This window comes from Eschrichtius robustus, chromosome 1 (genome assembly GCF_028021215.1).
Source record: "Eschrichtius robustus isolate mEscRob2 chromosome 1, mEscRob2.pri, whole genome shotgun sequence".
Classification (NCBI taxonomy): Eukaryota; Metazoa; Chordata; class Mammalia; order Artiodactyla; family Eschrichtiidae; genus Eschrichtius; species Eschrichtius robustus.
The window spans coordinates 144706520-144729541 of NC_090824.1; the positions used below are offsets into that span (position 1 = coordinate 144706520).

Below are 23022 nucleotides of genomic sequence, written 5' to 3' on the forward strand. Positions count from 1 at the left end.
GCCGCAAACCCTACCAGTTGAAAGCTTACCTATACGTGGCCGGGAAGGTGGCCTAATTTCCGCTGTGGGGTTCCAACCTGTGTCATGGTTGCTGAAGCCCAACACTTCCCATTGAGGGCATTCCCACGGGGTCATGGAAAGTGATTTGGTCTAGTTGGCGAGATGAGGCACTTGGGCCGAAGTCCATTAACCCCTTGAGAAGTGCCAGGCTGCATCTTGCCTGTCGTCACCTGCAGGTCTGTGTCAGCCCGCCCATGGGAGGATACCTTGCTTCCGGGAGCACTGGGAGTGACCCCAAGGGCACATCAGATGTGCTGGTAGGTGGCAGGATCTCCAGGTCCACATAGGTGTGACACCCACGGCCGGGAGGGAGGTCTCGTCCAGTCTTTGTGCTTTGGTCAGAAGGCGTGGCTGTGGGAGAGTGGGAGTCTGTGGCCTATTTCGACAGCCTGGGGGTCAAAGTTCGCATGCGGCCTCATGAAGCTGACAGGGGTCTTTCTCCTTTCAGCTGGGGTTCCAACCAGGGTGCTGTGTATAAACGATGACGTTTACTGTTAGAGGCGTCTGCAGAGGGCCACAGGAACACCCAGAGACCAAGACGCATATTTAACGGCACACACAGGAATCCACAAACGCATCCTCGTGCAGAGTCACAGTCACACACGCCCACACGTGTGAATACACACATACAGCGTCTCACACACCGAGCAACGTACGTGCGTAACTTCCTTCAGTCGTGCTGTGAGACACACAATCAGCTTTCGGTAAGGGATAGTGGTACTTGGGAAGCAGATTCCAGGCTCACGCCCTGGTTAAGTGTTCACAAAAATCATGTTCTCTGTGGACCCTGGTGCAATTTATAAACCTGCGTGATTTCTGTCCACTGCTCAGGTGCAGTTGCAGCGTAAGGTTGGCTGTTGGCAGAGAAGAAGACCTTCGCATCGTCTGATGACTGGATGTGCTGAGGAGAACTGGAAAAAGTGGGGCGGGTGCACGTTGCCGAGCATGGCTGTGGATATCTCAGGACGGTAGGCATTCACCCATACTAAGATGTGCCATTGGATATTAGGATTTCCACAGATGGGCCCAATGGGTGCAAGAGTGGATTGATTGTTGGTCCTGCTGAGTGGCCTGAGGACTGTGGATTCCCCAAGCAGTTGGAGTACTGCCAGGTCATGGCTCCTCTGCAGAGACCCACGGCCTTCCCTTTTGTGTTCTGCAGCGTCCCAGCATGTGCTTGGATCGATGATGACACCCTTGTATGCATTCCTTGCAAAATCTGAACAAAATGAGTGAGAACGCTCTACCGTCTCCTCATCGAAACTGAGGCCCAGCACGTTTCCTCTCTCGGGAGTACAGGACAGTTAGGAGTGAGGGCCAACGTCCCCTGCTGACAGGCATGCAAACACCACTAAGGGCTCCAGCATTGGAGGGGCTCCTGTCTGAGGGTCGACCATGTCTGCCCATAAGCTGGGTCATCTATGAATCCCCGGTCCCTGCTAAAAGGCCGTTGAGGGAATGCAAGAGGGCAGGCTTTCCCGCTAGTCTTCAGGGTCGGAGTGTGTCCTGGTATAGACCCAGTAAGCTTGCAGCTTGGAGAGGTGATTTTTGGACAGGATCACGCTTTGTGCATGCCGCTTCCGAGGTTGATTATGGAAGCCAAAATGAGCAAGCTTCCCTGGTTGGAGCCTGGAGCCTCAGGCCAGGCCTGTGGCCCTCTCTGTTGTTGTGTTTCACGCAGTGAGGTTCTTGACTGCCCGGTGTGGCTGGAGCAGTGGGTGGGCGTGGGCTGGAGTTGGGCGATGGCGGAAGGGGGCTGATGGTTTAGGCCTCAGTGCTGCCCCTGTCAGCTCCTCTGCTGAAGTTGCCGGCACACTGTTGGCACTAAGTGGATGTTCGTGGAGTGGGGTGTGGATCGAGTGAAGCATTTCAGCCTGGGTGGTGGCTGCTGGCCTGGAGAGAAAGGTAAGGTATCATGAGGAAAGGTCCTGTGTGATGTCGTGGGATGGGCTGTCATCATTGGGTTGCAGGCGCTGGCCTCGGCTTCCCAAGAATGTGCCTTGTTCGTGATGGGCTGGCATAAGCTGCCTATGGAGCAGATGGCTTTGGCAGTTCAAGTGGGTGAGTTGAGGTAGGTAACTTGTGTAGAGTTGCGATCCCGTTGCCCGAGGAATGACACCCAAAGGGTGTCTTGCGGGAAGTAGAGAAGATCGACATGGTGAGGCGTCTGTGCCGGCCTCCTTGGAGGTAGTTGAGTTATGCGAATATCCCCTTTGGCCGCTTTGTTCCCTTGTTTGGCAATGTGTAAAGCGAAAGTGTTTCTCCCGTGGGGGAATGACGCGACCGGCCAGTGTAGCACGCAGGCCTTTCGAACAGCCAGAGGATTATCTGGAGCAGTCCATTGGTGGGGCAGAGATGGGGGCCCCATTGCCATGCCTGCTGTGCTGCCGTGGCCAGCCACTGTTCCCTTTCAGGCTTCCAAGTCCCCTCGCATGGCAGAGGTCTTCCGTTGCAAGTCTGTCTGTGGTCCTCGGGGACCATGCCTTTGATCCCTGTGAGTTACTCGGTAGTGTCACTGTGGCAGTGGAGAATTTCCAGGATGCATGGGGTGGGATCAGCATCAACGAAGGAGACAGGCTTGTGGTCTGTCTTCCCTGGTGTTCAGTGTTCCCGTGTTCTGAAGATGTTTGTGGTTTCCAGTAGGGTCGTGTCTCCCTGTGGGCTGGAGGAGGGCACGTAGGAAGAGGCTTTCAAGGGTTTGAGAGTTTCCTGAGGGGTCAGGGCCGTGAACATTCAAGATGGGAGCTGCCTGAGACGTGGCTGGGCATGTGGAGTAGTCTCCGCCGTGGGGATCCGACATGGGTCATGGTGGATGAGGCCCACCACTTCCTGTGGTGGGCATTCCCACGGGTCAATCGAAAGTGATTAGGCCTAGTTGGTGAGAAGTGGCACGTGGGCCCACGTTCGTTAGCCCCTTGAGTGGTTTCAGGCTGCATCTTGGCAGTAGACAGCTGCCGGTCGGTGTCGGCCCGACCATGGGAGTTCCCTTGCTTCCGGAAGTGCTGCGAGTGACCCCAAATGCCCATCAGATATACTGGTAGCTGACAGAGTCTTGAGGTGCACGTAGATGTCACAGCCAAGGCCCGGAGGCAGGTCTCGTCGAGGCTGTGTGTTTTTGTCAGAAGGCGTGGCTGTGGGAGAGCGGGAGTCCATGGACTATTCCATCAGCCCCTGGGGGTCAAAGTGTGCCTGCGGCCTCTTGAAGCTGACAGGAGTCTTTCTCCTTTTAGTTGGGGGTCTAACCAGGGTGCTGTGTATAAACTATTTCTTTTATTGTTGGACTCCTCTTCACAGGGCCATAGGGACACACAGAGACCAAGACGCGTATTCAGCGGCACACGGAGAAACCCACGAGCACGTCCGCATGCGCAGTCACAGTCACACATGCCCACACGCGTGAACACACACATACAGCCTCTCACACACCGGCCAACGTACGTGCCTAACTTCCTGCAGTCGTACTATCAGACATGCAGTCAATTCTCGGTAAGGGATAGAGGTCCTTGGGAAGCAGTTTCAGAGCTCAAGGCCAGGTAAATGTTTTTATGGATCATGTCCTCTGAGGACACCGGTCCACTTACAAAGCCTCGGTGATTTCTGTCCACTTCTCAGGTGCAGTTGCTGGGAAAGGCTGGCCGTCGGCACAAACAAGAAGACCTTGGTGTGCTCTGATGACTGGAGGTGCTAAGAAGAACTGGAGAAAGTGAGGCGGGCCCATGTCCCCGAGCATGTTCGTGGATAACTCAGGACGGTAGGTATTCCAGCACCCCAAGATGTGCCATTAGGTATTAGGTTTTCCTCAGACGGGCCCAATGGCTGCAAGAGTGGATTGATTGTTCCTCTTGCTGAGTGGCCTGAGGGCTGTGGATTCTCCAGGCTTTTGAGGTAGCCCAGGCTCATGGCTCCTGTACAGAGCCCCGCGCACACCCCGGTTGTGTTCTGCAGCGTCCCAGCATGTGCTTGGATCGATGATGACACCCTTGCATGCATTTCTTGGAAAATCTGAACCAAATGAGTGAGAACACTCTACAGTCTCCTCTTCGAAACTGAGGTTCAGCACGTTTCCTCTCTCAGGGGGGGAGGACAGTTAGGAATGAGGGCCAGCGTCCCCCGCCGACATGCATGCAAACACCACCAAGGACTCCAGTATTGGAGGGGCCCCTGTCTGAGGGTTGACCGTGTCTGCACATAAGCTGTGTTATCTGTGAATCCCGGGTCCCTGCTGAATGGCTGTTGAGGGAATGCGAGGGGGCAGGCTCTCCTGCTGGTCTTAAGAGTCGGAGTGTGTGCTGGTCTAGGCCCAGTTAGCTTGCAGTTGGGAGGTGAGTTGTGGCCAGGAGCACGCTTCGTGCATGCCATTTTGGGGGTTGATTCTGGAAGCCAAAATGAGCAAGCGTCCCTGGTTGGTGCCTTGATCCTCAGGACAGGCCTGTGGACCTCCCTGTTCTTGTGTTTTTCACGGTGAGGTTCTTGAGTGCCTAGTGAGGCTGGAGCAATGGGCGGGGCTGAGCTCGGTTGGGCATCAGCGGAAAGGGGCTGATGGATTAGGCCTCGCTGCTGCCCTTGTTTGCTTCTCTACTTTAACTCCCGGCACAGTGTTGATGCCAAGTGGGTCATCGTGGAGTGGGGAGAGGAACGAGTGCTGAATTTAAACCTGCGTGGATCACTGATGGCCCGCACAGGAAGGGAAGGGAAGATGTGGACATCTCCTTTGTGATGTCGTGGAATAGGCTATCATAATTGGGTTGCAGGTGCTGGCCTCGGCTTCCCAAGGATGTGTCATGTTCGTGATTGGCTGGCATCAGCTGCCTATGGAGGGGATGGCTTTGGCAGTTCAAGTGGATGAGGTGAGGTAGGTAACTGTGTAGATTTGGAATCCCATTGCGAGAGGAAAGACAACCAAAGGGTGTCTTGGGAGACGTAAAGAAGATTGACATGGTGATCCGTCTGTGCTGGCCTCCTAGGAGAATGTTTAGTTATGCGAACATCCCCTTTGGCTGCTTTGTTCCCTTGGTTGGGAATGTGCAAAGCTAAAGTGCTTCTCCCGGCGGGGGGGGGCATGACTCGGCTTGTGAACAGCCAGAGGTTTATCTGGAGCAGTCTGTTGGGGGGACAGAGTTGGGGGCACTGTTGCGACACCAGGTGCACTGTCGTGGACAGCCACTGTGCCCTTTCAAGGTTCCAGGTCCCCTCGTGTGGCAAAGGTTTTCCGTTGAAAGTCTGTCTGTGGTCCTCGGGGACAGTGCCTTTGATCACTGTGAGTTCCTCGGTAGTGTCGCTGTGGCAATGGAGAATTGCCAGGATGCATGTGGTGGGGTGGACATCATCAAAGCAGACAGGCTTGCGGTGTGTCTTCCCTGCTGTTCAGTGTCTCCGTGTTCGCATGATGTCTGTGGCTTCAAGTAGAGTCGAGTCGCCCTGCAGGCAGGAGGAGGGCACTTAGGACGAGGCTGTGTAGCGTTTGAGCGTTTCCTCAGTGCTCAGGGCCGCAAACCCTACCAGTTGAAAGCTTACCTATACGTGGCCGGGAAGGTGGCCTAATTTCCGCTGTGGGGTTCCAACCTGTGTCATGGTTGCTGAAGCCCAACACTTCCCATTGAGGGCATTCCCACGGGGTCATGGAAAGTGATTTGGTCTAGTTGGCGAGATGAGGCACTTGGGCCGAAGTCCATTAACCCCTTGAGAAGTGCCAGGCTGCATCTTGCCTGTCGTCACCTGCAGGTCTGTGTCAGCCCGCCCATGGGAGGATACCTTGCTTCCGGGAGCACTGGGAGTGACCCCAAGGGCACATCAGATGTGCTGGTAGGTGGCAGGATCTCCAGGTCCACATAGGTGTGACACCCACGGCCGGGAGGGAGGTCTCGTCCAGTCTTTGTGCTTTGGTCAGAAGGCGTGGCTGTGGGAGAGTGGGAGTCTGTGGCCTATTTCGACAGCCTGGGGGTCAAAGTTCGCATGCGGCCTCATGAAGCTGACAGGGGTCTTTCTCCTTTCAGCTGGGGTTCCAACCAGGGTGCTGTGTATAAACGATGACGTTTACTGTTAGAGGCGTCTGCAGAGGGCCACAGGAACACCCAGAGACCAAGACGCATATTTAACGGCACACACAGGAATCCACAAACGCATCCTCGTGCAGAGTCACAGTCACACACGCCCACACGTGTGAATACACACATACAGCGTCTCACACACCGAGCAACGTACGTGCGTAACTTCCTTCAGTCGTGCTGTGAGACACACAATCAGCTTTCGGTAAGGGATAGTGGTACTTGGGAAGCAGATTCCAGGCTCACGCCCTGGTTAAGTGTTCACAAAAATCATGTTCTCTGTGGACCCTGGTGCAATTTATAAACCTGCGTGATTTCTGTCCACTGCTCAGGTGCAGTTGCAGCGTAAGGTTGGCTGTTGGCAGAGAAGAAGACCTTCGCATCGTCTGATGACTGGATGTGCTGAGGAGAACTGGAAAAAGTGGGGCGGGTGCACGTTGCCGAGCATGGCTGTGGATATCTCAGGACGGTAGGCATTCACCCATACTAAGATGTGCCATTGGATATTAGGATTTCCACAGATGGGCCCAATGGGTGCAAGAGTGGATTGATTGTTGGTCCTGCTGAGTGGCCTGAGGACTGTGGATTCCCCAAGCAGTTGGAGTACTGCCAGGTCATGGCTCCTCTGCAGAGACCCACGGCCTTCCCTTTTGTGTTCTGCAGCGTCCCAGCATGTGCTTGGATCGATGATGACACCCTTGTATGCATTCCTTGCAAAATCTGAACAAAATGAGTGAGAACGCTCTACCGTCTCCTCATCGAAACTGAGGCCCAGCACGTTTCCTCTCTCGGGAGTACAGGACAGTTAGGAGTGAGGGCCAACGTCCCCTGCTGACAGGCATGCAAACACCACTAAGGGCTCCAGCATTGGAGGGGCTCCTGTCTGAGGGTCGACCATGTCTGCCCATAAGCTGGGTCATCTATGAATCCCCGGTCCCTGCTAAAAGGCCGTTGAGGGAATGCAAGAGGGCAGGCTTTCCCGCTAGTCTTCAGGGTCGGAGTGTGTCCTGGTATAGACCCAGTAAGCTTGCAGCTTGGAGAGGTGATTTTTGGACAGGATCACGCTTTGTGCATGCCGCTTCCGAGGTTGATTATGGAAGCCAAAATGAGCAAGCTTCCCTGGTTGGAGCCTGGAGCCTCAGGCCAGGCCTGTGGCCCTCTCTGTTGTTGTGTTTCACGCAGTGAGGTTCTTGACTGCCCGGTGTGGCTGGAGCAGTGGGTGGGCGTGGGCTGGAGTTGGGCGATGGCGGAAGGGGGCTGATGGTTTAGGCCTCAGTGCTGCCCCTGTCAGCTCCTCTGCTGAAGTTGCCGGCACACTGTTGGCGCTAAGTGGATGTTCGTGGAGTGGGGTGTGGATCGAGTGAAGCATTTCAGCCTGGGTGGTGGCTGCTGGCCTGGAGAGAAAGGTAAGGTATCATGAGGAAAGATCCTGTGTGATGTCGTGGGATGGGCTGTCATCATTGGGTTGCAGGCGCTGGCCTCGGCTTCCCAAGAATGTGCCTTGTTCGTGATGGGCTGGCATAAGCTGCCTATGGAGCAGATGGCTTTGGCAGTTCAAGTGGGTGAGTTGAGGTAGGTAACTTGTGTAGAGTTGCGATCCCGTTGCCCGAGGAATGACACCCAAAGGGTGTCTTGCGGGAAGTAGAGAAGATCGACATGGTGAGGCGTCTGTGCCGGCCTCCTTGGAGGTAGTTGAGTTATGCGAATATCCCCTTTGGCCGCTTTGTTCCCTTGTTTGGCAATGTGTAAAGCGAAAGTGTTTCTCCCGTGGGGGAATGACGCGACCGGCCAGTGTAGCACGCAGGCCTTTCGAACAGCCAGAGGATTATCTGGAGCAGTCCATTGGTGGGGCAGAGATGGGGGCCCCATTGCCATGCCTGCTGTGCTGCCGTGGCCAGCCACTGTTCCCTTTCAGGCTTCCAAGTCCCCTCGCATGGCAGAGGTCTTCCGTTGCAAGTCTGTCTGTGGTCCTCGGGGACCATGCCTTTGATCCCTGTGAGTTACTCGGTAGTGTCACTGTGGCAGTGGAGAATTTCCAGGATGCATGGGGTGGGATCAGCATCAACGAAGGAGACAGGCTTGTGGTCTGTCTTCCCTGGTGTTCAGTGTTCCCGTGTTCTGAAGATGTTTGTGGTTTCCAGTAGGGTCGTGTCTCCCTGTGGGCTGGAGGAGGGCACGTAGGAAGAGGCTTTCAAGGGTTTGAGAGTTTCCTGAGGGGTCAGGGCCGTGAACATTCAAGATGGGAGCTGCCTGAGACGTGGCTGGGCATGTGGAGTAGTCTCCGCCGTGGGGATCCGAAATGGGTCATGGTGGATGAGGCCCACCACTTCCTGTGGTGGGCATTCCCACGGGTCAATGGAAAGTGATTAGGCCTAGTTGGTGAGAAGTGGCACGTGGGCCCACGTTCGTTAGCCCCTTGAGTGGTTTCAGGCTGCATCTTGGCAGTAGACAGCTGCCGGTCGGTGTCGGCCCGACCATGGGAGTTCCCTTGCTTCCGGAAGTGCTGCGAGTGACCCCAAATGCCCATCAGATATACTGGTAGCTGACAGAGTCTTGAGGTGCACGTAGATGTCACAGCCAAGGCCCGGAGGCAGGTCTCGTCGAGGCTGTGTGTTTTTGTCAGAAGGCGTGGCTGTGGGAGAGCGGGAGTCCATGGACTATTCCATCAGCCCCTGGGGGTCAAAGTGTGCCTGCGGCCTCTTGAAGCTGACAGGAGTCTTTCTCCTTTTAGTTGGGGGTCTAACCAGGGTGCTGTGTATAAACTATTTCTTTTATTGTTGGACTCCTCTTCACAGGGCCATAGGGACACACAGAGACCAAGACGCGTATTCAGCGGCACACGGAGAAACCCACGAGCACGTCCGCATGCGCAGTCACAGTCACACATGCCCACACGCGTGAACACACACATACAGCCTCTCACACACCGGCCAACGTACGTGCCTAACTTCCTGCAGTCGTACTATCAGACATGCAGTCAATTCTCGGTAAGGGATAGAGGTCCTTGGGAAGCAGTTTCAGAGCTCAAGGCCAGGTAAATGTTTTTATGGATCATGTCCTCTGAGGACACCGGTCCACTTACAAAGCCTCGGTGATTTCTGTCCACTTCTCAGGTGCAGTTGCTGGGAAAGGCTGGCCGTCGGCACAAACAAGAAGACCTTGGTGTGCTCTGATGACTGGAGGTGCTAAGAAGAACTGGAGAAAGTGAGGCGGGCCCATGTCCCCGAGCATGTTCGTGGATAACTCAGGACGGTAGGTATTCCAGCACCCCAAGATGTGCCATTAGGTATTAGGTTTTCCTCAGACGGGCCCAATGGCTGCAAGAGTGGATTGATTGTTCCTCTTGCTGAGTGGCCTGAGGGCTGTGGATTCTCCAGGCTTTTGAGGTAGCCCAGGCTCATGGCTCCTGTACAGAGCCCCGCGCACACCCCGGTTGTGTTCTGCAGCGTCCCAGCATGTGCTTGGATCGATGATGACACCCTTGCATGCATTTCTTGGAAAATCTGAACCAAATGAGTGAGAACACTCTACAGTCTCCTCTTCGAAACTGAGGTTCAGCACGTTTCCTCTCTCAGGGGGGGAGGACAGTTAGGAATGAGGGCCAGCGTCCCACGCCGACATGCATGCAAACACCACCAAGGACTCCAGTATTGGAGGGGCTCCTGTCTGAGGGTTTACCGTGTCTGCACATAAGCTGTGTTATCTGTGAATCCCGGGTCCCTGCTGAATGGCTGTTGAGGGAATGCGAGGGGGCAGGCTCTCCTGCTGGTCTTAAGAGTCGGAGTGTGTGCTGGTCTAGGCCCAGTTAGCTTGCAGTTGGGAGGTGAGTTGTGGCCAGGAGCACGCTTCGTGCATGCCATTTTGGGGGTTGATTCTGGAAGCCAAAATGAGCAAGCGTCCCTGGTTGGTGCCTTGATCCTCAGGACAGGCCTGTGGACCTCCCTGTTCTTGTGTTTTTCACGGTGAGGTTCTTGAGTGCCTAGTGAGGCTGGAGCAATGGGCGGGGCTGAGCTCGGTTGGGCATCAGCGGAAAGGGGCTGATGGATTAGGCCTCGCTGCTGCCCTTGTTTGCTTCTCTACTTTAACTCCCGGCACAGTGTTGATGCCAAGTGGGTCATCGTGGAGTGGGGAGAGGAACGAGTGCTGAATTTAAACCTGCGTGGATCACTGATGGCCCGCACAGGAAGGGAAGGGAAGATGTGGACATCTCCTTTGTGATGTCGTGGAACAGGCTATCATAATTGGGTTGCAGGTGCTGGCCTCGGCTTCCCAAGGATGTGTCATGTTCGTGATTGGCTGGCATCAGCTGCCTATGGAGGGGATGGCTTTGGCAGTTCAAGTGGATGAGGTGAGGTAGGTAACTGTGTAGATTTGGAATCCCATTGCGAGAGGAAAGACAACCAAAGGGTGTCTTGCGAGACATAAAGAAGATTGACATGGTGATGCGTCTGTGCTGGCCTCCTTGGAGAATGTTTAGTTATGCGAACATCCCCTTTGGCTGCTTTGTTCCCTTGGTTGGGAATGTGCAAAGCGAAAGTTCTTCTCCCGGCGGGGGGGGGGGGCATGACTCGGCTTGTGAACAGCCAGAGGTTTATCTGGAGCAGTCTGTTGGGGGGACAGAGTTGGGGGCACTGTTGCGACACCAGGTGCACTGTCGTGGACAGCCACTGTGCCCTTTCAAGGTTCCAGGTCCCCTCGTGTGGCAAAGGTTTTCCGTTGAAAGTCTGTCTGTGGTCCTCGGGGACAGTGCCTTTGATCACTGTGAGTTCCTCGGTAGTGTCGCTGTGGCAATGGAGAATTGCCAGGATGCATGTGGTGGGGTGGACATCATCAAAGCAGACAGGCTTGCGGTGTGTCTTCCCTGCTGTTCAGTGTCTCCGTGTTCGCATGATGTCTGTGGCTTCAAGTAGAGTCGAGTCGCCCTGCAGGCAGGAGGAGGGCACTTAGGACGAGGCTGTGTAGCGTTTGAGCGTTTCCTCAGTGCTCAGGGCCGCAAACCCTACCAGTTGAAAGCTTACCTATACGTGGCCGGGAAGGTGGCCTAATTTCCGCTGTGGGCTTCCAACCTGTGTCATGGTTGCTGAAGCCCAACACTTCCCATTGAGGGCATTCCCACGGGGTCATGGAAAGTGATTTGGTCTAGTTGGCGAGATGAGGCACTTGGGCCGAAGTCCATTAACCCCTTGAGAAGTGCCAGGCTGCATCTTGCCTGTCGTCACCTGCAGGTCTGTGTCAGCCCGCCCATGGGAGGATACCTTGCTTCCGGGAGCACTGGGAGTGACCCCAAGGGCACATCAGATGTGCTGGTAGGTGGCAGGATCTCCAGGTCCACATAGGTGTGACACCCACGGCCGGGAGGGAGGTCTCGTCCAGTCTTTGTGCTTTGGTCAGAAGGCGTGGCTGTGGGAGAGTGGGAGTCTGTGGCCTATTTCGACAGCCTGGGGGTCAAAGTTCGCATGCGGCCTCATGAAGCTGACAGGGGTCTTTCTCCTTTCAGCTGGGGTTCCAACCAGGGTGCTGTGTATAAACGATGACGTTTACTGTTAGAGGCGTCTGCAGAGGGCCACAGGAACACCCAGAGACCAAGACGCATATTTAACGGCACACACAGGAATCCACAAACGCATCCTCGTGCAGAGTCACAGTCACACACGCCCACACGTGTGAATACACACATACAGCGTCTCACACACCGAGCAACGTACGTGCGTAACTTCCTTCAGTCGTGCTGTGAGACACACAATCAGCTTTCGGTAAGGGATAGTGGTACTTGGGAAGCAGATTCCAGGCTCACGCCCTGGTTAAGTGTTCACAAAAATCATGTTCTCTGTGGACCCTGGTGCAATTTATAAACCTGCGTGATTTCTGTCCACTGCTCAGGTGCAGTTGCAGCGTAAGGTTGGCTGTTGGCAGAGAAGAAGACCTTCGCATCGTCTGATGACTGGATGTGCTGAGGAGAACTGGAAAAAGTGGGGCGGGTGCACGTTGCCGAGCATGGCTGTGGATATCTCAGGACGGTAGGCATTCACCCATACTAAGATGTGCCATTGGATATTAGGATTTCCACAGATGGGCCCAATGGGTGCAAGAGTGGATTGATTGTTGGTCCTGCTGAGTGGCCTGAGGACTGTGGATTCCCCAAGCAGTTGGAGTACTGCCAGGTCATGGCTCCTCTGCAGAGACCCACGGCCTTCCCTTTTGTGTTCTGCAGCGTCCCAGCATGTGCTTGGATCGATGATGACACCCTTGTATGCATTCCTTGCAAAATCTGAACAAAATGAGTGAGAACGCTCTACCGTCTCCTCATCGAAACTGAGGCCCAGCACGTTTCCTCTCTCGGGAGTACAGGACAGTTAGGAGTGAGGGCCAACGTCCCCTGCTGACAGGCATGCAAACACCACTAAGGGCTCCAGCATTGGAGGGGCTCCTGTCTGAGGGTCGACCATGTCTGCCCATAAGCTGGGTCATCTATGAATCCCCGGTCCCTGCTAAAAGGCCGTTGAGGGAATGCAAGAGGGCAGGCTTTCCCGCTAGTCTTCAGGGTCGGAGTGTGTCCTGGTATAGACCCAGTAAGCTTGCAGCTTGGAGAGGTGATTTTTGGAGAGGATCACGCTTTGTGCATGCCGCTTCCGAGGTTGATTATGGAAGCCAAAATGAGCAAGCTTCCCTGGTTGGAGCCTGGAGCCTCAGGCCAGGCCTGTGGCCCTCTCTGTTGTTGTGTTTCACGCAGTGAGGTTCTTGACTGCCCGGTGTGGCTGGAGCAGTGGGTGGGCGTGGGCTGGAGTTGGGCGATGGCGGAAGGGGGCTGATGGTTTAGGCCTCAGTGCTGCCCCTGTCAGCTCCTCTGCTGAAGTTGCCGGCACACTGTTGGCGCTAAGTGGATGTTCGTGGAGTGGGGTGTGGATCGAGTGAAGCATTTCAGCCTGGGTGGTGGCTGCTGGCCTGGAGAGAAAGGTAAGGTATCATGAGGAAAGGTCCTGTGTGATGTCGTGGGATGGGCTGTCATCATTGGGTTGCAGGCGCTGGCCTCGGCTTCCCAAGAATGTGCCTTGTTCGTGATGGGCTGGCATAAGCTGCCTATGGAGCAGATGGCTTTGGCAGTTCAAGTGGGTGAGTTGAGGTAGGTAACTTGTGTAGAGTTGCGATCCCGTTGCCCGAGGAATGACACCCAAAGGGTGTCTTGCGGGAAGTAGAGAAGATCGACATGGTGAGGCGTCTGTGCCGGCCTCCTTGGAGGTAGTTGAGTTATGCGAATATCCCCTTTGGCCGCTTTGTTCCCTTGTTTGGCAATGTGTAAAGCGAAAGTGTTTCTCCCGTGGGGGAATGACGCGACCGGCCAGTGTAGCACGCAGGCCTTTCGAACAGCCAGAGGATTATCTGGAGCAGTCCATTGGTGGGGCAGAGATGGGGGCCCCATTGCCATGCCTGCTGTGCTGCCGTGGCCAGCCACTGTTCCCTTTCAGGCTTCCAAGTCCCCTCGCATGGCAGAGGTCTTCCGTTGCAAGTCTGTCTGTGGTCCTCGGGGACCATGCCTTTGATCCCTGTGAGTTACTCGGTAGTGTCACTGTGGCAGTGGAGAATTTCCAGGATGCATGGGGTGGGATCAGCATCAACGAAGGAGACAGGCTTGTGGTCTGTCTTCCCTGGTGTTCAGTGTTCCCGTGTTCTGAAGATGTTTGTGGTTTCCAGTAGGGTCGTGTCTCCCTGTGGGCTGGAGGAGGGCACGTAGGAAGAGGCTTTCAAGGGTTTGAGAGTTTCCTGAGGGGTCAGGGCCGTGAACATTCAAGATGGGAGCTGCCTGAGACGTGGCTGGGCATGTGGAGTAGTCTCCGCCGTGGGGATCCGACATGGGTCATGGTGGATGAGGTCCACCACTTCCTGTGGTGGGCATTCCCACGGGTCAATGGAAAGTGATTAGGCCTAGTTGGTGAGAAGTGGCACGTGGGCCCACGTTCGTTAGCCCCTTGAGTGGTTTCAGGCTGCATCTTGGCAGTAGACAGCTGCCGGTCGGTGTCGGCCCGACCATGGGAGTTCCCTTGCTTCCGGAAGTGCTGCGAGTGACCCCAAATGCCCATCAGATATACTGGTAGCTGACAGAGTCTTGAGGTGCACGTAGATGTCACAGCCAAGGCCCGGAGGCAGGTCTCGTCGAGGCTGTGTGTTTTTGTCAGAAGGCGTGGCTGTGGGAGAGCGGGAGTCCATGGACTATTCCATCAGCCCCTGGGGGTCAAAGTGTGCCTGCGGCCTCTTGAAGCTGACAGGAGTCTTTCTCCTTTTAGTTGGGGGTCTAACCAGGGTGCTGTGTATAAACTATTTCTTTTATTGTTGGACTCCTCTTCACAGGGCCATAGGGACACACAGAGACCAAGACGCGTATTCAGCGGCACACGGAGAAACCCACGAGCACGTCCGCATGCGCAGTCACAGTCACACATGCCCACACGCGTGAACACACACATACAGCCTCTCACACACCGGCCAACGTACGTGCCTAACTTCCTGCAGTCGTACTATCAGACATGCAGTCAATTCTCGGTAAGGGATAGAGGTCCTTGGGAAGCAGTTTCAGAGCTCAAGGCCAGGTAAATGTTTTTATGGATCATGTCCTCTGAGGACACCGGTCCACATACAAAGCCTCGGTGATTTCTGTCCACTTCTCAGGTGCAGTTGCTGGGAAAGGCTGGCCGTCGGCACAAACAAGAAGACCTTGGTGTGCTCTGATGACTGGAGGTGCTAAGAAGAACTGGAGAAAGTGAGGCGGGCCCATGTCCCCGAGCATGTTCGTGGATAACTCAGGACGGTAGGTATTCCAGCACCCCAAGATGTGCCATTAGGTATTAGGTTTTCCTCAGACGGGCCCAATGGCTGCAAGAGTGGATTGATTGTTCCTCTTGCTGAGTGGCCTGAGGGCTGTGGATTCTCCAGGCTTTTGAGGTAGCCCAGGCTCATGGCTCCTGTACAGAGCCCCGCGCACACCCCGGTTGTGTTCTGCAGCGTCCCAGCATGTGCTTGGATCGATGATGACACCCTTGCATGCATTTCTTGGAAAATCTGAACCAAATGAGTGAGAACACTCTACAGTCTCCTCTTCGAAACTGAGGTTCAGCACGTTTCCTCTCTCAGGGGGGGAGGACAGTTAGGAATGAGGGCCAGCGTCCCCCGCCGACATGCATGCAAACACCACCAAGGACTCCAGTATTGGAGGGGCCCCTGTCTGAGGGTTGACCGTGTCTGCACATAAGCTGTGTTATCTGTGAATCCCGGGTCCCTGCTGAATGGCTGTTGAGGGAATGCGAGGGGGCAGGCTCTCCTGCTGGTCTTAAGAGTCGGAGTGTGTGCTGGTCTAGGCCCAGTTAGCTTGCAGTTGGGAGGTGAGTTGTGGCCAGGAGCACGCTTCGTGCATGCCATTTTGGGGGTTGATTCTGGAAGCCAAAATGAGCAAGCGTCCCTGGTTGGTGCCTTGATCCTCAGGACAGGCCTGTGGACCTCCCTGTTCTTGTGTTTTTCACGGTGAGGTTCTTGAGTGCCTAGTGAGGCTGGAGCAATGGGCGGGGCTGAGCTCGGTTGGGCATCAGCGGAAAGGGGCTGATGGATTAGGCCTCGCTGCTGCCCTTGTTTGCTTCTCTACTTTAACTCCCGGCACAGTGTTGATGCCAAGTGGGTCATCGTGGAGTGGGGAGAGGAACGAGTGCTGAATTTAAACCTGCGTGGATCACTGATGGCCCGCACAGGAAGGGAAGGGAAGATGTGGACATCTCCTTTGTGATGTCGTGGAATAGGCTATCATAATTGGGTTGCAGGTGCTGGCCTCGGCTTCCCAAGGATGTGTCATGTTCGTGATTGGCTGGCATCAGCTGCCTATGGAGGGGATGGCTTTGGCAGTTCAAGTGGATGAGGTGAGGTAGGTAACTGTGTAGATTTGGAATCCCATTGCGAGAGGAAAGACAACCAAAGGGTGTCTTGGGAGACGTAAAGAAGATTGACATGGTGATCCGTCTGTGCTGGCCTCCTAGGAGAATGTTTAGTTATGCGAACATCCCCTTTGGCTGCTTTGTTCCCTTGGTTGGGAATGTGCAAAGCTAAAGTGCTTCTCCCGGCGGGGGGGGGCATGACTCGGCTTGTGAACAGCCAGAGGTTTATCTGGAGCAGTCTGTTGGGGGGACAGAGTTGGGGGCACTGTTGCGACACCAGGTGCACTGTCGTGGACAGCCACTGTGCCCTTTCAAGGTTCCAGGTCCCCTCGTGTGGCAAAGGTTTTCCGTTGAAAGTCTGTCTGTGGTCCTCGGGGACAGTGCCTTTGATCACTGTGAGTTCCTCGGTAGTGTCGCTGTGGCAATGGAGAATTGCCAGGATGCATGTGGTGGGGTGGACATCATCAAAGCAGACAGGCTTGCGGTGTGTCTTCCCTGCTGTTCAGTGTCTCCGTGTTCGCATGATGTCTGTGGCTTCAAGTAGAGTCGAGTCGCCCTGCAGGCAGGAGGAGGGCACTTAGGACGAGGCTGTGTAGCGTTTGAGCGTTTCCTCAGTGCTCAGGGCCGCAAACCCTACCAGTTGAAAGCTTACCTATACGTGGCCGGGAAGGTGGCCTAATTTCCGCTGTGGGGTTCCAACCTGTGTCATGGTTGCTGAAGCCCAACACTTCCCATTGAGGGCATTCCCACGGGGTCATGGAAAGTGATTTGGTCTAGTTGGCGAGATGAGGCACTTGGGCCGAAGTCCATTAACCCCTTGAGAAGTGCCAGGCTGCATCTTGCCTGTCGTCACCTGCAGGTCTGTGTCAGCCCGCCCATGGGAGGATACCTTGCTTCCGGGAGCACTGGGAGTGACCCCAAGGGCACATCAGATGTGCTGGTAGGTGGCAGGATCTCCAGGTCCACATAGGTGTGACACCCACGGCCGGGAGGGAGGTCTCGTCCAGTCTTTGTGCTTTGGTCAGAAGGCGTGGCTGTGGGAGAGTGGGAGTCTGTGGCCTATTTCGACAGCCTGGGGGTCAAAGTTCGCATGCGGCCTCATGAAGCTGACAGGGGTCTTTCTCCTTTCAGCTGGGGTTCCAACCAGGGTGCTGTGTATAAACGATGACGTTTACTGTTAGAGGCGTCTGCAGAGGGCCACAGGAACACCCAGAGACCAAGACGCATATTTAACGGCACACACAGGAATCCACAAACGCATCCTCGTGCAGAGTCACAGTCACACACGCCCACACGTGTGAATACACACATACAGCGTCTCACACACCGAGCAACGTACGTGCGTAACTTCCTTCAGTCGTGCTGTGAGACACACAATCAGCTTTCGGTAAGGGATAGTGGTACTTGGGAAGCAGATTCCAGGCTCACGCCCTGGTTAAGTGTTCACAAAAATCATGTTCTCTGTGGACCCTGGTGCAATTTATAAACCTGCGTGATTTCTGTCCACTGCTCAGGTGCAGTTGCAGCGTAAGGTTGGCTGTTGGCAGAGAAGAAGACCTTCGCATCGTCTGATGACTGGATGTGCTGAGGAGAACTGGAAAAAGTGGGGCGGGTGCACGTTGCCGAGCATGGCTGTGGATATCTCAGGACGGTAGGCATTCACCCATACTAAGATGTGCCATTGGATATTAGGATTTCCACAGATGGGCCCAATGGGTGCAAGAGTGGATTGATTGTTGGTCCTGCTGAGTGGCCTGAGGACTGTGGATTCCCCAAGCAGTTGGAGTACTGCCAGGTCATGGCTCCTCTGCAGAGACCCACGGCCTTCCCTTTTGTGTTCTGCAGCGTCCCAGCATGTGCTTGGATCGATGATGACACCCTTGTATGCATTCCTTGCAAAATCTGAACAAAATGAGTGAGAACGCTCTACCGTCTCCTCATCGAAACTGAGGCCCAGCACGTTTCCTCTCTCGGGAGTACAGGACAGTTAGGAGTGAGGGCCAACGTCCCCTGCTGACAGGCATGCAAACACCACTAAGGGCTCCAGCATTGGAGGGGCTCCTGTCTGAGGGTCGACCATGTCTGCCCATAAGCTGGGTCATCTATGAATCCCCGGTCCCTGCTAAAAGGCCGTTGAGGGAATGCAAGAGGGCAGGCTTTCCCGCTAGTCTTCAGGGTCGGAGTGTGTCCTGGTATAGACCCAGTAAGCTTGCAGCTTGGAGAGGTGATTTTTGGAGAGGATCACGCTTTGTGCATGCCGCTTCCGAGGTTGATTATGGAAGCCAAAATGAGCAAGCTTCCCTGGTTGGAGCCTGGAGCCTCAGGCCAGGCCTGTGGCCCTCTCTGTTGTTGTGTTTCACGCAGTGAGGTTCTTGACTGCCCGGTGTGGCTGGAGCAGTGGGTGGGCGTGGGCTGGAGTTGGGCGATGGCGGAAGGGGGCTGATGGTTTAGGCCTCAGTGCTGCCCCTGTCAGCTCCTCTGCTGAAGTTGCCGGCACACTGTTGGCGCTAAGTGGATGTTCGTGGAGTGGGGTGTGGATCGAGTGAAGCATTTCAGCCTGGGTGGTGGCTGCTGGCCTGGAGAGAAAGGTAAGGTATCATGAGGAAAGGTCCTGTGTGATGTCGTGGGATGGGCTGTCATCATTGGGTTGCAGGCGCTGGCCTCGGCTTCCCAAGAATGTGCCTTGTTCGTGATGGGCTGGCATAAGCTGCCTATGGAGCAGATGGCTTTGGCAGTTCAAGTGGGTGAGTTGAGGTAGGTAACTTGTGTAGAGTTGCGATCCCGTTGCCCGAGGAATGACACCCAAAGGGTGTCTTGCGGGAAGTAGAGAAGATCGACATGGTGAGGCGTCTGTGCCGGCCTCCTTGGAGGTAGTTGAGTTATGCGAATATCCCCTTTGGCCGCTTTGTTCCCTTGTTTGGCAATGTGTAAAGCGAAAGTGTTTCTCCCGTGGGGGAATGACGCGACCGGCCAGTGTAGCACGCAGGCCTTTCGAACAGCCAGAGGATTATCTGGAGCAGTCCATTGGTGGGGCAGAGATGGGGGCCCCATTGCCATGCCTGCTGTGCTGCCGTGGCCAGCCACTGTTCCCTTTCAGGCTTCCAAGTCCCCTCGCATGGCAGAGGTCTTCCGTTGCAAGTCTGTCTGTGGTCCTCGGGGACCATGCCTTTGATCCCTGTGAGTTACTCGGTAGTGTCACTGTGGCAGTGGAGAATTTCCAGGATGCATGGGGTGGGATCAGCATCAACGAAGGAGACAGGCTTGTGGTCTGTCTTCCCTGGTGTTCAGTGTTCCCGTGTTCTGAAGATGTTTGTGGTTTCCAGTAGGGTCGTGTCTCCCTGTGGGCTGGAGGAGGGCACGTAGGAAGAGGCTTTCAAGGGTTTGAGAGTTTCCTGAGGGGTCAGGGCCGTGAACATTCAAGATGGGAGCTGCCTGAGACGTGGCTGGGCATGTGGAGTAGTCTCCGCCGTGGGGATCCGACATGGGTCATGGTGGATGAGGTCCACCACTTCCTGTGGTGGGCATTCCCACGGGTCAATGGAAAGTGATTAGGCCTAGTTGGTGAGAAGTGGCACGTGGGCCCACGTTCGTTAGCCCCTTGAGTGGTTTCAGGCTGCATCTTGGCAGTAGACAGCTGCCGGTCGGTGTCGGCCCGACCATGGGAGTTCCCTTGCTTCCGGAAGTGCTGCGAGTGACCCCAAATGCCCATCAGATATACTGGTAGCTGACAGAGTCTTGAGGTGCACGTAGATGTCACAGCCAAGGCCCGGAGGCAGGTCTCGTCGAGGCTGTGTGTTTTTGTCAGAAGGCGTGGCTGTGGGAGAGCGGGAGTCCATGGACTATTCCAACAGCCCCTGGGGGTCAAAGTGTGCCTGCGGCCTCTTGAAGCTGACAGGAGTCTTTCTCCTTTTAGTTGGGGGTCTAACCAGGGTGCTGTGTATAAACTATTTCTTTTATTGTTGGACTCCTCTTCACAGGGCCATAGGGACACACAGAGACCAAGACGCGTATTCAGCGGCACACGGAGAAACCCACGAGCACGTCCGCATGCGCAGTCACAGTCACACATGCCCACACGCGTGAACACACACATACAGCCTCTCACACACCGGCCAACGTACGTGCCTAACTTCCTGCAGTCGTACTATCAGACATGCAGTCAATTCTCGGTAAGGGATAGAGGTCCTTGGGAAGCAGTTTCAGAGCTCAAGGCCAGGTAAATGTTTTTATGGATCATGTCCTCTGAGGACACCGGTCCACATACAAAGCCTCGGTGATTTCTGTCCACTTCTCAGGTGCAGTTGCTGGGAAAGGCTGGCCGTCGGCACAAACAAGAAGACCTTGGTGTGCTCTGATGACTGGAGGTGCTAAGAAGAACTGGAGAAAGTGAGGCGGGCCCATGTCCCCGAGCATGTTCGTGGATAACTCAGGACGGTAGGTATTCCAGCACCCCAAGATGTGCCATTAGGTATTAGGTTTTCCTCAGACGGGCCCAATGGCTGCAAGAGTGGATTGATTGTTCCTCTTGCTGAGTGGCCTGAGGGCTGTGGATTCTCCAGGCTTTTGAGGTAGCCCAGGCTCATGGCTCCTGTACAGAGCCCCGCGCACACCCCGGTTGTGTTCTGCAGCGTCCCAGCATGTGCTTGGATCGATGATGACACCCTTGCATGCATTTCTTGGAAAATCTGAACCAAATGAGTGAGAACACTCTACAGTCTCCTCTTCGAAACTGAGGTTCAGCACGTTTCCTCTCTCAGGGGGGGAGGACAGTTAGGAATGAGGGCCAGCGTCCCCCGCCGACATGCATGCAAACACCACCAAGGACTCCAGTATTGGAGGGGCCCCTGTCTGAGGGTTGACCGTGTCTGCACATAAGCTGTGTTATCTGTGAATCCTGGGTCCCTGCTGAATGGCTGTTGAGGGAATGCGAGGGGGCAGGCTCTCCTGCTGGTCTTAAGAGTCGGAGTGTGTGCTGGTCTAGGCCCAGTTAGCTTGCAGTTGGGAGGTGAGTTGTGGCCAGGAGCACGCTTCGTGCATGCCATTTTGGGGGTTGATTCTGGAAGCCAAAATGAGCAAGCGTCCCTGGTTGGTGCCTTGATCCTCAGGACAGGCCTGTGGACCTCCCTGTTCTTGTGTTTTTCACGGTGAGGTTCTTGAGTGCCTAGTGAGGCTGGAGCAATGGGCGGGGCTGAGCTCGGTTGGGCATCAGCGGAAAGGGGCTGATGGATTAGGCCTCGCTGCTGCCCTTGTTTGCTTCTCTACTTTAACTCCCGGCACAGTGTTGATGCCAAGTGGGTCATCGTGGAGTGGGGAGAGGAACGAGTGCTGAATTTAAACCTGCGTGGATCACTGATGGCCCGCACAGGAAGGGAAGGGAAGATGTGGACATCTCCTTTGTGATGTCGTGGAATAGGCTATCATAATTGGGTTGCAGGTGCTGGCCTCGGCTTCCCAAGGATGTGTCATGTTCGTGATTGGCTGGCATCAGCTGCCTATGGAGGGGATGGCTTTGGCAGTTCAAGTGGATGAGGTGAGGTAGGTAACTGTGTAGATTTGGAATCCCATTGCGAGAGGAAAGACAACCAAAGGGTGTCTTGGGAGACGTAAAGAAGATTGACATGGTGATCCGTCTGTGCTGGCCTCCTAGGAGAATGTTTAGTTATGCGAACATCCCCTTTGGCTGCTTTGTTCCCTTGGTTGGGAATGTGCAAAGCTAAAGTGCTTCTCCCGGCGGGGGGGGGCATGACTCGGCTTGTGAACAGCCAGAGGTTTATCTGGAGCAGTCTGTTGGGGGGACAGAGTTGGGGGCACTGTTGCGACACCAGGTGCACTGTCGTGGACAGCCACTGTGCCCTTTCAAGGTTCCAGGTCCCCTCGTGTGGCAAAGGTTTTCCGTTGAAAGTCTGTCTGTGGTCCTCGGGGACAGTGCCTTTGATCACTGTGAGTTCCTCGGTAGTGTCGCTGTGGCAGTGGAGAATTGCCAGGATGCATGTGGTGGGGTGGACATCATCAAAGCAGACAGGCTTGCGGTGTGTCTTCCCTGCTGTTCAGTGTCTCCGTGTTCGCATGATGTCTGTGGCTTCAAGTAGAGTCGAGTCGCCCTGCAGGCAGGAGGAGGGCACTTAGGACGAGGCTGTGTAGCGTTTGAGCGTTTCCTCAGTGCTCAGGGCCGCAAACCCTACCAGTTGAAAGCTTACCTATACGTGGCCGGGAAGGTGGCCTAATTTCCGCTGTGGGGTTCCAACCTGTGTCATGGTTGCTGAAGCCCAACACTTCCCATTGAGGGCATTCCCACGGGGTCATGGAAAGTGATTTGGTCTAGTTGGCGAGATGAGGCACTTGGGCCGAAGTCCATTAACCCCTTGAGAAGTGCCAGGCTGCATCTTGCCTGTCGTCACCTGCAGGTCTGTGTCAGCCCGCCCATGGGAGGATACCTTGCTTCCGGGAGCACTGGGAGTGACCCCAAGGGCACATCAGATGTGCTGGTAGGTGGCAGGATCTCCAGGTCCACATAGGTGTGACACCCACGGCCGGGAGGGAGGTCTCGTCCAGTCTTTGTGCTTTGGTCAGAAGGCGTGGCTGTGGGAGAGTGGGAGTCTGTGGCCTATTTCGACAGCCTGGGGGTCAAAGTTCGCATGCGGCCTCATGAAGCTGACAGGGGTCTTTCTCCTTTCAGCTGGGGTTCCAACCAGGGTGCTGTGTATAAACGATGACGTTTACTGTTAGAGGCGTCTGCAGAGGGCCACAGGAACACCCAGAGACCAAGACGCATATTTAACGGCACACACAGGAATCCACAAACGCATCCTCGTGCAGAGTCACAGTCACACACGCCCACACGTGTGAATACACACATACAGCGTCTCACACACCGAGCAACGTACGTGCGTAACTTCCTTCAGTCGTGCTGTGAGACACACAATCAGCTTTCGGTAAGGGATAGTGGTACTTGGGAAGCAGATTCCAGGCTCACGCCCTGGTTAAGTGTTCACAAAAATCATGTTCTC

At 55.1% G+C, this 23022-nt stretch overlaps 8 non-coding genes across 8 annotated transcripts; all 8 read left to right on the forward strand.

Annotated features, from left to right (window-relative positions):
• Positions 1-1239: 1239 nt before the first annotated feature.
• Positions 1240-1332, forward strand: LOC137776654 (small nucleolar RNA SNORD116). The gene has a single exon (XR_011076286.1). It is a non-coding gene; the product is annotated as a small nucleolar RNA SNORD116 (small nucleolar RNA).
• Positions 1333-4022: 2690 nt separating this feature from the next.
• Positions 4023-4115, forward strand: LOC137750542 (small nucleolar RNA SNORD116). Its single transcript, XR_011070476.1, has one exon. It is a non-coding gene; the product is annotated as a small nucleolar RNA SNORD116 (small nucleolar RNA).
• Positions 4116-6784: 2669 nt separating this feature from the next.
• On the forward strand, positions 6785-6877 carry LOC137776660 (small nucleolar RNA SNORD116). Its single transcript, XR_011076287.1, has one exon. It is a non-coding gene; the product is annotated as a small nucleolar RNA SNORD116 (small nucleolar RNA).
• A 2690-nt stretch (positions 6878-9567) lies between these two features.
• On the forward strand, positions 9568-9660 carry LOC137750544 (small nucleolar RNA SNORD116). Its single transcript, XR_011070478.1, has one exon. It is a non-coding gene; the product is annotated as a small nucleolar RNA SNORD116 (small nucleolar RNA).
• Positions 9661-12332: 2672 nt separating this feature from the next.
• Positions 12333-12425, forward strand: LOC137776667 (small nucleolar RNA SNORD116). The gene has a single exon (XR_011076288.1). It is a non-coding gene; the product is annotated as a small nucleolar RNA SNORD116 (small nucleolar RNA).
• A 2690-nt stretch (positions 12426-15115) lies between these two features.
• Positions 15116-15208, forward strand: LOC137750551 (small nucleolar RNA SNORD116). Its single transcript, XR_011070480.1, has one exon. It is a non-coding gene; the product is annotated as a small nucleolar RNA SNORD116 (small nucleolar RNA).
• A 2669-nt stretch (positions 15209-17877) lies between these two features.
• Positions 17878-17970, forward strand: LOC137776671 (small nucleolar RNA SNORD116). Its single transcript, XR_011076291.1, has one exon. It is a non-coding gene; the product is annotated as a small nucleolar RNA SNORD116 (small nucleolar RNA).
• Positions 17971-20660: 2690 nt separating this feature from the next.
• Positions 20661-20753, forward strand: LOC137750557 (small nucleolar RNA SNORD116). Its single transcript, XR_011070482.1, has one exon. It is a non-coding gene; the product is annotated as a small nucleolar RNA SNORD116 (small nucleolar RNA).
• The last annotated feature ends 2269 nt before the right edge of the window (positions 20754-23022 follow it).